The sequence below is a fragment of the Onychostruthus taczanowskii genome, unplaced genomic scaffold (assembly GCF_017590055.1).
Source record: "Onychostruthus taczanowskii isolate IOZ18803 unplaced genomic scaffold, ASM1759005v1 scaffold1, whole genome shotgun sequence".
In the NCBI taxonomy this organism is placed as follows: Eukaryota; Metazoa; Chordata; class Aves; order Passeriformes; family Passeridae; genus Onychostruthus; species Onychostruthus taczanowskii.
This window is the reverse complement of record NW_024496525.1, coordinates 20,127,659-20,140,370: the sequence shown is the minus strand read 5'-3', so window position 1 is coordinate 20,140,370 and position 12,712 is coordinate 20,127,659. Positions and strand designations below refer to the sequence as shown.

The following is a 12,712-nucleotide window of genomic DNA, read 5'->3' as shown; positions in this document are numbered from 1 at the left end:
GGCAGGAGGTCACTAACACCTGAGCAAATCTGATTCCGAACAGCATATCTCCCTTCACCTGAAACAGATAAGAACTGTAGTTGCCTCAGGGTATTCATTCTGCACCGTCTTGCATGAGTGAAAGCATGTTTCTCTTCCTAAGCAGTGTTAGTTTGTCAGAAATTTCTCTTTCCTAAATCCCCTGGTCAACAGCACCAATGGTACAGCTGCAGTTATTCCTTCCTCCTCTTCTCTGTCCTGCAAGAGGAGGAACAAAAGGAGCCCAGATAATAAGGTCAAGGGCTGAGGAAAGACTGAAGGACTTCAGGGAGAAAACTGTCCTTCTGCTAATGCTATAGAAATTTTGCAAAACCACATTAGGAAGCAGTAAAAGAAACCCTATTTGAGATGCAGAGCAATCAGAGAAACGAGAGCTCTACCCACAAAGAAACTTGGAGAGGCAGCAACAGAAAGGGTTCTACACAAGTTGTGCACTTGAACAGAAGGAAGTCTGTTTTCTATCCTTCAGCTCAGACCCTGAAAAAGGTGATGGCATCCTAGAGCCACCTTCAGCAGCCCTATACAGGAAGAGAAGCACCAGCCCACACATACACACCATGACTCCAGTCTCCAAACAAAAAAAAAAAACTAACCCAAAACAAATGAAAAACTGAATGTTTCCTAATGTACAGTATCCTCATATCCTTCTGTTATCCCTCCTCTTCTGAATACTTTTTAATCAGAGTGACACGTATGCTTAGTTGTAAGATATAGGTGATTACTCATTTGTGAACCTCCACTTAGGAGAGACAGTTCTTGATAAGCTTTGTTAATATTATTTTAATCCACAGATAAAACGTTAGTTGTTCAGAGAGTTTTGGTGTTCATCAGCTTCAGTTCACATATTCACCTGGCACTAATTCTATTAGTGCATTTCATCAGTGAAAGAGCTCCCATTAAATAAACTTCAGGAACTGCTCCACAAATATTTAACAAACTGAACAGGCTTCCTCACACTCACAATTCTAAAGATCTGTGTACAAAGCTACAGCAGATTAATTTCTAAAACTCACCAGCCTCACAATTGAGCATGTGCCTAGCTGTTGCATCCCTGTTAAATGCTCTGGTTACATGAGCTTTTGCTCAACAGTAGCTCTGGGCTCCTCCCAGGTGCCAAGATCTGATAAACAAACATTTGTGAAGCTCCTGGAAAGGAAATAATTGTAAATGCCATAATCCAATAATAATCCATATGCCAAATCACCATAATCCAGACTTTATGAGTCTGTTCTTGGCCTTTCCCTTGGGCTCAGATGTCCTCTCCAAAGGGAGACATCTAAAGAGAATCCAGTGGCTATCCACTCCTTCATGCAACAATAAGCCTGTCATTCACCTAGTAGCTTTCAGTGATTATCCAACATTTTCTGAAACTCATGCAGCTTTGTTGTGCACTATTCACATACTTGTCTCATTTCAAATCAGAGGTGGATACATTGCCTGAATGCAGGTCATAAATTGCTTCAGGCCCTCTTCCAGTAAAGGTGCTGGACAAATGAGAGCTGTTATTAGCATAGACAGCAGCAGTGTCCAGCAGCTAGGACTGGACAGCACTGCTTAGCATTAAGGTAGCACTTCTGACTATCAGGGTCCTCCCTCTCCCACACTGTAACACCACATCTGTTGTAACACAGGAACAACATATCAAGCCATCCTGTTGCCACCGAAAATCCACTGTGACGACCAAAGAACTCACAGATTTTTCTGGGACCTAAAGCACAGCCAGGAGCAACAGTAATACACACAGAGCTGCCTCATTAAAAAGAGGGATGATCTGAGAAATATCAACATGCCAGACAGCTGCTACCAAACACAAATTGAAGAGTGGCTGGATTGTGCCAGCTGTCTCCAAAGCAGCTGCTTAGGGTAGGACACAACTTTCTGATGAGGGCAGCTGGGAGTAGAAAGTGTGGCCCAACAGCCCAACGAGTTAATACTTTCTGCAGAAATGTCTCCAAGCACGCAGTTCAATCTACTGAACAAATAAACAATAATCCATAAGAGAAATAGCGAAATCCTCAGATCCAAAGGACATGAAGAGCCTACAGTAAGTTCTTGCTGTTGACAGCATTTCTCTGCCAGAAGTTCCATAAAACAAACTGCTCAGAAAAACTGTTTATGTTCCATCGTGTTCCTTTTCTTTAGATTGGATTTCCAACTCATGACTAGCAAAGCCCGTTTTTAAGATGTGGAACACTTATTTAGCACCACATAACCCTACAAGCTGTCAGGGGCTATCATATTCCTTTCCTATACAAAGCACTTGACAAAGAGTTTTATAAAAGCATTATCCCCATATTACAGGAATGCAAATTACAGATCAGATTAGTGATCCAATATCCAGGGGAACTGGAAAGGTATATTGTTCCAGGGACATAGACAGGACACCAAAATCCAAACTATAAGGAGAAAAGAATCCCTCCAACAAGAACACGCAGAACTTTTATTTTGCTTTTTCATCCAATGGCTCCCAACAAAGTGATGAGGAAAGAAAAGAGATTAAATTTTATGTGATGGATAACAGAAAGAAAAAGAGAGGAAGTAAATTGGTATTCTTAGGTCATGTAAAGAGTAAATGGGGGTGCTAAAAATGAGCAATACATTCCCAAAATGTGTCTCAGGCTCTGAATGGATCATGTTGCCTTTCTTTGACCTAAATGCTGGAACTGATTGGTTTTTTTTCACATCAAATCAAAATCAGAATATGGGTCTTCCTTTTTTTTTTTTTTAATTGTGGCAGTCGACAAGATTTCAGTCATTGCTTTTACAAACAAAATGACTGCTCAGTGATACGTGGCAAGCTAGAGTGGCTGCATTTGAAGTTCGAGGTTCATTCATATTCTGGGATGGATGAGCAATATATAGTTATAATTTGTGACAATCCCTGACAGAGTTTATAATTTTTCAAGGGACAGGTACTCTCTAACTCAAACCAATGGAGACCATGTAACACATCTATTTCACTCAAAACGGTGTAACTTTAACACAGTACTGTTGGCCAGCTCAGTAACAAAGAACTGAGAACAAAGTAAAGAGGCTGGCAACTGAAGCAATGATTCTTCATGTCTGATTACTCCCTAAATATATCATCTCAAAAGCAGACCCACAGAGTTCCAGGTGCCTCCAGGCACCAAGAAGCATTGAGAAGATGGCATTTCAACTCAGAAACACATCCAAGCAAGACTTGAAAACAAAGCATGGGGAGAGGGAAGTAAAACTCAGGCAAAATCAAACTTCCAAGTTTCCAGGTTAATCTACATACACATTAGTCATATGCTAGGTCTCTGTGTGACAGGACATAATGAAACTAGTATCTAAATAAAGTGACAAAAACAGAGACAACATAACCCTAGTGTATCTAATGAAAATTCTATATAAAGGTGTGGAGAAAACGCTGCTCTCTAAAACTACCAGTGAAATCCTTTCTCTGCATATAGAGAGCTTTAAAATTCTATAAAGTTCAAGTGGGTGCAACTTGCCTTCAAATTTGAGGCAGCCTCATTCAAAGGACACACTGCATGACTTCCAAATATAACCTGACTTTTATTCTACCTCATTGTCATTACCTCTTAGTCTTAAATGTAGGTTGAAAGAAGCAGCTGATTTCTACTGCCTGAAAAACAAAAACTGGCTTTTCACAAACCCAACAACTTGCATATTACCCATAGAGATCATCAAATATGCCAAGAGATCATCAAAGAGTCCATCTTCTGTGCTGCCTTTGGTGGAAAAACAAAATCCACATACGATTTGCTTGGTTTGACTATTTCAGATTTTATTCCTTGAAGCCTCATAAAGACATCTGTATAGGAGCAAAAAGAGGAGTGACATAGCTAGGATTCAGAGTTGTTTATGCTATAAATCTGGTAGCCTTACATTTTTTGTGATGCTATGCAGGCAACAGGAACAAGGACAACCAGTGCAGAAGACAATCAAACCTGTACTCTTACAAAATTCCTCTGGACCTGTAATGAATGCAATGGATGTTTTAGCCTCTCTATTGCTTCCCCATTCTCACTTGGAAACAAGATTCCAAATTCATCCCTAACCACAAAGTGCTTAGGATGGTTAATACTTTTAGCAACCCATTTCTCCAGGTCATGACAGTGTCTTTGAATTGCAGCCCTGACATTTGGCATACCAATTGATTCCACTATCTAGTGTTACCTGAAAACTTAAAGAGAGATTATTCCATCCTATCACCTCACTTATTAGTGAATGTATTAAGCAATATCAGCTCCAACACTGACTCCTGGGAACACCAATGCCCTATGCCAAAACACAGGCATTTTGTTTTACCTTCCTGAAGAAACAGCTCTTCATGTGGGAAATGTGGAGGTTGGAACTAGATGGTGGATAAGGTCCATTCCAACCCAAACTGTTCAAAGAACCACCAGTACTGCAATCAAGAAATAAAAAACTGATTGGCTGATGAGTTAGAACTCATCATACCTTGGCAGGGGAAGAAACAGCACAGATTAGATCCACTTCATAAGTTTATTACTTATCAGACACCAATGTCTGTTGTCTGTGGCCACCATTCCTAAAAAAGTTAATAAAAGATTTTTCTAAAGAAGCAATGAGGACGTCTAGACTCTGACATGAGCCATTATTTACAGTGTTAATAAAAAGGCCCTACATTATTTATTCCAAGATCTGTAGCAAAAGTACTGCTTTCTTAAGCAACATGAATAGTTTTTGCTTGAAGTGAACACTTGCCACCATAATATCCTCATTATTCTGAATACATGCTTTGAATTATTTCCACATTTTTCAAAGGATATTAAAATACAGTTGGAAACATCAGCAATCAACTGTCCCTGTGAGGTAGATTTGTGCTGTCAGTTGCAATTGATGTAGTACAGCCACTTCTAGGGTTGAAAACAATACTTAATTACAGTATTCACACACAACAAAACGCTGATACTACATTACAGGGTCCACCCAATCCAGAGGCTTATTAAAAAACTCTGATATTTGTATTTAATTAAAGAAATTTATAGTCAGACAATGACTCTTCCCACTAATTTTGAATAAGAAAGGAAAACCACTAGTTGCAGGATCATCTGGTCAGTTACTGCCCTGTCTGTGGATCCTCATACTAGGAAAGAAATGGGAAAATTTCATCAAGCAGAAGTCTTCAAGTTATAGTTCAGAGGTCTGAAATGAATATGCAGTATCTTTAAAAGAAAAGAGAGTATATCTGATCTGACTCCTGTACTTGGGATGGTGATAGAGCTGGACTGCAAAATGGAATCTCAGAGCCAAGTCTTGGTTCAGAATACTCTGTGTCAGTATAGTATATGCTGGACCAGCAACTTTGCAATTTGTGATGCATTTCTTGTATATTTACTGTTCACATATAGCAAGTGCTGTGGCTTAATTTTGTTATGTTTCTGCTCTGAAAGAATTTAAAGCAGTAAAACATGATTGACTGACATTTTGTCTCCATGCCACAACACTGTGCCACAGAGCCATGCCACCTGTCTCCACTGCTGCCTGCAGGAGACTGAGCCCTCCACTAATATTTCCCCCGATTATCCACGACTCACTGGTCAAAGCCCTCTGCATTTTCAGTTCCTTTAGGGATAATCTCCTCTATAATTGTATTGGTGGGAAATGACAGATCAGAAGGGAGACCAAATGATTTTCAGTTTGAGCTCTAGCGAGTTCTTGCTGGATTGTTCTCAAATCTGCATGCTCTAGGCTTTCCTAGCAGGGTCCTACAAGCCATCTCAACACTGCAGGAGATGCCTGCAATTCAAGACTGCTGAGGAAACAATTGAATCAGAAAAGAACAGTGATCCCCATCCTGTCACTCATTTACAGGAAGAAGTAGATAGGAAAGCTATGTGAAAGAAAAGGTTGAGGTAAGAGTTTTGTCTCAGAAGAAAAAGTTGAAAATTATTTGTCAGCTACCAATGCTTTCTAAATGTCCGTGCTTAAAATATTGGATACAGCAACAAAGAAATATGACTAGAAAAAAAAAAGTGTGATCTGTACCTTGATGAAAAGAGAAATGGGCCAGTCTTGGCTTTCTGGGCCAATACATGGCAACCCGACTTAGCAAAGTGCCACCTTCTGTTCCTCACCTCAGCTTCCCTAACCACAATTATGAGTTAGAACAGTTAGCAATTTTCCAGCAGCATCAGAAATCTATGAGCACATAAAGAAAGCTCCTCAAATTGCAGTTGGAGAAGGACCATACACAGCTGTAATGCTGGTGCCTTGCACAGCACTGACTTGACACCCCCTGGAGCCCAGGGACAGCTGTATCCCACAACACTCTGCTATTAAGGGCTGAACAGAAATGTTCTGTCAACATAGAAGGCAGTGACATGAGCTAGCACAGAACAGCTTACTTTCTTTAAAGCCCTAAGTGATCAAAAAGATCTGGTGGGCACCACAGAGCATCTAAAAGGAGTGAGAGCCTCTGGGATCAGCTGGGTGCCAGCTGCTCTGTAGGCACAGCTTGCAGAGCCAGCAGGCTGCCCTTCTGCACAGCCTCCATTCTCAGCCCCTCTCTGTCAGGCGTCTCGCAGCTGGGGGGGAAATGCTGGCTCAGACTCACAGGGGACACAATGGCAACACTTAAAAGAAAACAAGGTATTCTGCTTCAGAGAAATATAATTAAACAATCCTCATGCCAGCCACTTTTCCTGAAGCTCTGCAACCATTGTACAAATAAAAAAAGAAGAAAAAAAAACCCACCACAGATTCTTAGCACCATATTAAGTTTTATGTCCATTAAATTTTACCTGCAGAAAATAAAACAATTTGTCTGTTTTCTGTCTTTTCATAATGCATTTTTATGTCTTTAGGTGTCTGCCTGTTTAGACTCTAGGGGCTGTAAAAAGTGTTCTGTACACCATTACCTGAATAAACACCCTATAAATTACAACTGATATTTATCAGCCTCATGGCAATTCCACTACATTAGAAATAGTACAAGACTGTATTTAGATTGTTAAGATATGGGTAAAAGATTAGCATAAAGAGATGTCTAAAAAAATCCATGTCTGCTATTCTAAACAAAATACATACACATGTTACTTTAATTAACTTTCCCCACATTTGGAATTCCACCAGGATACAAAGCTAGCTGGATCACTGAATGCAATAATATTTTCAGCCCAGCCCGATACTTCACCAGAACCATTCAAATCAATTTACCCAACAGAGACATTTGTCCCTGGCCTGTCACTATGGCCTGCATTGAGCCTCCTGCACTTCTTTATCTTCTGGCAGGGCCATCATAAGCAAGTGACACAGAGGGCGATATATGGGTACTCAAATAAGTTATAAATCCTGCATCCCTTCATCAGCCATCAGCCTAAGTGAATTTACTCCAGTCAGCATTGGCAAAGACTCTCTGCTCTCAGGAACAAGTCAGCTCTAAGATGACATGTTCTTCAAGGAAAAGCTCCTCACTGCTTTTGGGAAAAGAAGGCATTGCAATGGGAAGAAATGGCAAAAGACTGCATCCCTGACAGGTATGCTCAAGTCTCAGCAAGTCTCTTCCATGTATTCAGATGCTTCTCAAATGTTTAGAAATCCAAACTAAGAATGTGGCACGTTAAAAAAAAAAAAAAAAAAAAAAATCTAACAGCATAGTTATTCCACTGACCAAACTTTGTTTTAAGGCACTACCCTTAAAGTAGTAGTAATAGTAATGCCAAACCAAAATGCTAAAAAACCCAACCCAAAATACCCAACACCCAGACCCAAAAGAGTGGGCAGTAACCTGCACTTCAGGATAAAGATATAGAAGACTGAGTTATTTTAAAAACTCAGAGGAGCAGTGAAAGATACTCTCCTTTTTCATAACAGCATCCTAGACCTTCTTACAAGGTCTTTCTGAACACCCTAGAGAACATCACTGTTATCCATTTCCCTGTCACATAGCCAAAAGGATGGTAATTGGAGAGTTGAGTAGCCCTTTACTCACTAATGCAAGAATCCTTGACTGACAGGATACACAGGTAGCCAGACCAGTGGAGACATCTTTGCACAAAGCACTTGAAATGCCAACACCCAACACTGTAGGTACATACTAACTCATTTCCTCCCCACTGTAACCGAAGGCCTCACCACTGCACATGTTTATTTGATTAGCAGATATCACAACTGCAAAGCTCCTGGGTCTTCACTGCTTCCCTCTTCCTTTTCAGTGGTATGGATACAGCTCTACAGCACCACTCTGCACCCAAGGGGCCAGGTCTAAGGAGCTTTGTCATGGCAGGTCAGTCCCTGGACGCAAATGGCTACACAGCTACAACTTCTCTCTACAGGGAGAAAAGCAGAATAGACAGAGACAGTTACACCAGTGATGTCAGAGCCCTGGCCTTTTCCTGAGCAGAGGATATATGCTGTTCAGCTAACAACTAGTTTGATTGCATGTGAGCACAGATTTGATATTCTGAGTATCCTGTTACCCACTTTTTTGTGATTTCTAAGTCACAAATTATCCAAAAAATCTTTATAAACTACTGTAAAGAAAATATTCAAACAATTTCACAACAAACCAAAATTAAGGCATGTTGTTTGACAGTATAATAAAAGTTACAGCAATAAGGTGAGAAGATTAGATGAACAATGGACCTAGTCTGAAAGATCTGGTACAAGTTTTCTTACCCTGACATACTGAGGAAAGCAGAGATATGGGTGCTTTCCACCCACTGGCATTTCCTTTCTTTCAGGCACACAAGACTTTGGAGCAGTTATGATGGGGGGTGGTTTAGGTTTGAGACACAGCCAATCTGTTCCAGCCTGGACACCCAGCTAGAAACTTTGCCAATGATTTTCTCATCATCAGCCTCACAAAAACAGTTTTCAAGAGGTTTTCCATATACATACAAATTTAGTTCAAAGCACAAAACATCAGCATAAAAAAATTTAATAAGCATCTCAGTTCAGCTAAAGGCAAAGTTTTAGGCATTTAAGGCATATCTTCAGTTTGAAGAAAAGTTTAGGTCAATGGTTATGACCTAAGACCCTTTCTTGTAACAAGTTCAACTACAGGGCTTTCAAACAGAAATCGTTCAGCCCACCCTGCCCTGGCATCCACCCTCCTCCTCTGCAACCACTCTCACAAGTGAAGGCACACTCATACTCTTATCCCAGTCATTTCACACCATCATAAAAGCAGCAGTCTCCTCTTTCCCATGCATACATCTCATTACCCACTCTTAGTACACATCTTGAGTAATGCAATTTAGTTCAATGTCACCAAGAGAAAGGCATTCCTCTGGGACTGTCATTACCATAAACCACAATCTGCTGCCAGTTTATATGCCCTTATCCACCCTTTGTTTTAACTTTATAAAGCATAACCAAGTGTTTTGCACTCCAGTGCTGTCACTTAGATTCAGAAATCTTTTCCTCTTCCCCCCAAAATCATGCTTTACATTTTGCTTCCCTATACATCCTTTAATCTTTCAATCCCAGCTTCACAGCACAGTTCTGTTGCCCTATCAGTGCCCATCTGCTCATCCCAGGTTGACTGCCACTTTACAGAACTACTTCCCTGGCCTCTTACAAGTCAATTGTCCTCTCAAGATATGAAACTGTAGCCAGCAACCTCAGAGAGCCTCATGCTATCAGGTTAATCAGGACAATCAAGACAGGTCATCAGTGTAATCATTGTTGTCCTGTACGAATAAGCCATCTCAAAGTATGAGATCCTAACATCTCAAAGTATGAGATCCTGTATCTCTTCAGCAGCTCAGCAGCTGAAGAGATACAGGAGATTTTAACATCTCTACAGCAGAGATTCTTTTACTACTTGCCTGTGTAGTCCTCTGCCACTAGCATAGGTTAAGGTGTCATAACAGACTACAGAAAGAAGCTTGAGTCTTGAGCGGAAGAACTCTGGAAATGACCAATATTTATATTTTGCTAAACAAAAGGCATAAAAAAAAAAAAACACACCCAGAAAAAAAAACCCCAGAAACCCACACTTCAAGCTACTAGAAGGAAATACAGACCGTTTCAGCAGTAGATTTAATAAGAAGATGGGTTCAAATCAAGTGTATTCAAATCAGAACATGATCTGTGAGGTTGTAGCTAAATACCTGGATGATCAATATTGCTAGTATATGACTGTACCCTGTGTCTATTAGGGATGAAGTCTTATTTTTCATTATTAACTTGAAAAAAGTATTTGGAAAAGAAGAACAGAGGTCCCTTGTCAAAGGAGACATTTCTGGACTTAAAACTATAAATACATGAGACTTCAAAATCCTAAAAAGTGAACTTTTATCTACATAGTGATTGTAGCTGGTCAGAAAAGCTGGGAGAATAATTTCACAGAACACAAGGTAGTTTTTGCCTTATGCAAATATTGGAAAACTTTTTTAGCTTATGAGAAACAGTTAAATCTCTGTTAGCTACTATATTTATTTGCTTTTATTGCTTCATCCGTTTTAACAAGCTCTCTTCTTCCCTAAGATTCTTAACCCAAATAAATTTTATGAAGGTTTTACCAAAAATCAGACAACCTCTGAGGAGAGGTGCTGAAATACAGAGTCAAGAAACTACTTCTATTGACCAGTTAGGGAGCAAGCATATATTCCAAGCAAACTCTGTTCCCTCCAGGATGCTTTACATGAACCCATGTGGTCCAGGTGGTGCTGGTAACATACTGCTTTGTTCACTGATGAGCATTCACTGGAGATGCATCACCCCATTACTGTGTCCATCTTCTGATGTTTGTGTACATTTCTGTCACACACTGTTCACATCAGTTCACTGGACTTCTGGGTGGAAAAGCTTTAAAACACGTCTTAGTTATACAACAGCATGTCTCCTTAACCCTTCAGAACTCCAGCAAAAAAAGGAGGGCATATGCAATTAGAGCATGACCAAGTACATTTTGCCTCCCTGAACTCTTCTGCTTTTAGCAGGGTGTGGAATTTTCCTTCATGTGTTTTTGGTTTTGTTTTTTGTTCTTTTGGGTTTTTTTGGGTTTTTTGGTTTTTTTTTTTGGTTTGGTTTGGTTTTTTGTTTGTTTTGTTTTTAATAGTGTGAGTGACAGTATTATATGCTGTTGAAAATCCATCAAAGTCTATCTCAAAGGTGTGGAGCATTATCTTGGTATGCAGCTAATACAAAAAGGACTTCGCAAGGAAAGGTGCTACAGGAGCACAGGTGCCAGGGATGACATGTTACTGAAAGATTCATGGAGTCTTTACAACACTTTACTCCTTGCATTTTATGCCTCTGAAAATTAATACATCTGCTCCTTTTTTTACTAAATTTTAGTGTCCACGCCTTGTAAACGATAATGAGAGTTCCAGAGGGAGGAAGAGTCAGGCCCCAGAGTGCATGCAGTGACCCCAAACTTCAGCAAGGCAAGGTGACTTGGGAATGTCATTCCTTTAGTGTGGAAAACTGCACAGTGAGAAAGACAGCATAGAGAACAATAGGCTGGTGTGCCAGTGCAGAACCCAGTGCTGGTTACTAGCTCCCCTTGCACAGAAAGGCCAAAAATGTCACATGGCTCCAAGAATAAGATTTAAATCCTCCGAGAACAACAAAATAACACAAAAAAAGACTGCTAAAAGGGAAAAGCCAATGCTGTAACTGCAGCTGAAAAGAATTATTCTTTGTACCAAGAGCTGCTATGACAATAGCATTAAAAATAAAACACACTGACTTTTTTCGTTCACCAGTGGCATTTGTCTGCCACTTCTTCTAATTCAAATTGGGCTGAAAAACAAGGCTCATCTATTTTGAATCCCGGATCTCATGTAACAGTAAGGGGAAAGCCACACAGTTATTAACAACCACGCAGTAAAGAAAAAGGAACTTGATAAAGGTGGTACATTGCCGGCAAAAAGAGATTATTTTGCTGCTTCGGGATTTCAGCAAGGCTGTGGGAAAGCTTATATATTAATAAAACATGATTATTGACATTCACTAAGACTTATTGTTAGGTCTTTCCCTTTTTCTTGTATACTTGTACACTTGTACTTATTTATCACAGTCTATAAAAACAGATCATGAAGTGTAAAAATGTTAGAATTACTTTATAAAGGGTTATACATCTATACAGCGTAATTCTGCAAACAGCTTCCCAATATCTCAAAAGCATTATATATAAGAAATGGCATCCTGTTCTTTAGATTGAGGTCATACTGCCATTTTTGGCATTAGACAACACCATAAAGGCCTTCAGATCTCTCATATTCTATAGCATTCACATTCTTTTTACTGTTCTATGGACTAGGTTATTCACAAGATTTTTTTTCTCCTAGGCAGGAACATTTCTACACTCCAGAAATAATCATCTTATCACTTGAAGTGAGCCCCAGTTGGGCAGACTAGAGAGAAATAATCAAAGAAATCAAGCAGCATGCCCGTTCATTTAGGCATCCTTCTCCTTTAACAGTCCAATGCTTCTTGTTTTCATTACTTGTTCAGAACTTTAAATATTTGGAAAACATTTACAGTCATGCCACATGTTGCTTATTTTTACACATCACCCCCAAAATACTAGGTACTAGTACTAATAGGTACTTCCTATATCGGTCTTCCTTTTCATTAGCATCCACATTATCTTGGCTTGCTACCAAACTTGCCAAGAGAAGTGATAATCACTTAATCCATTTTAGAGAAGCACAGGAAAATAGGTTCTAAAGAAGAGGGAAGTAGCTAGTTGTTCTACAGAAATTAA

At 39.7% G+C, this 12,712-nt stretch overlaps 1 protein-coding gene across 5 annotated transcripts in view; it reads right to left on the bottom strand.

Moving 5' to 3' along the window:
* NRXN3 (neurexin 3) overlaps positions 1 to 12,712 on the bottom strand; it is a 912,175-nt gene that overhangs the window by 486,213 nt on the left and 413,250 nt on the right. The window lies entirely within an intron of this gene.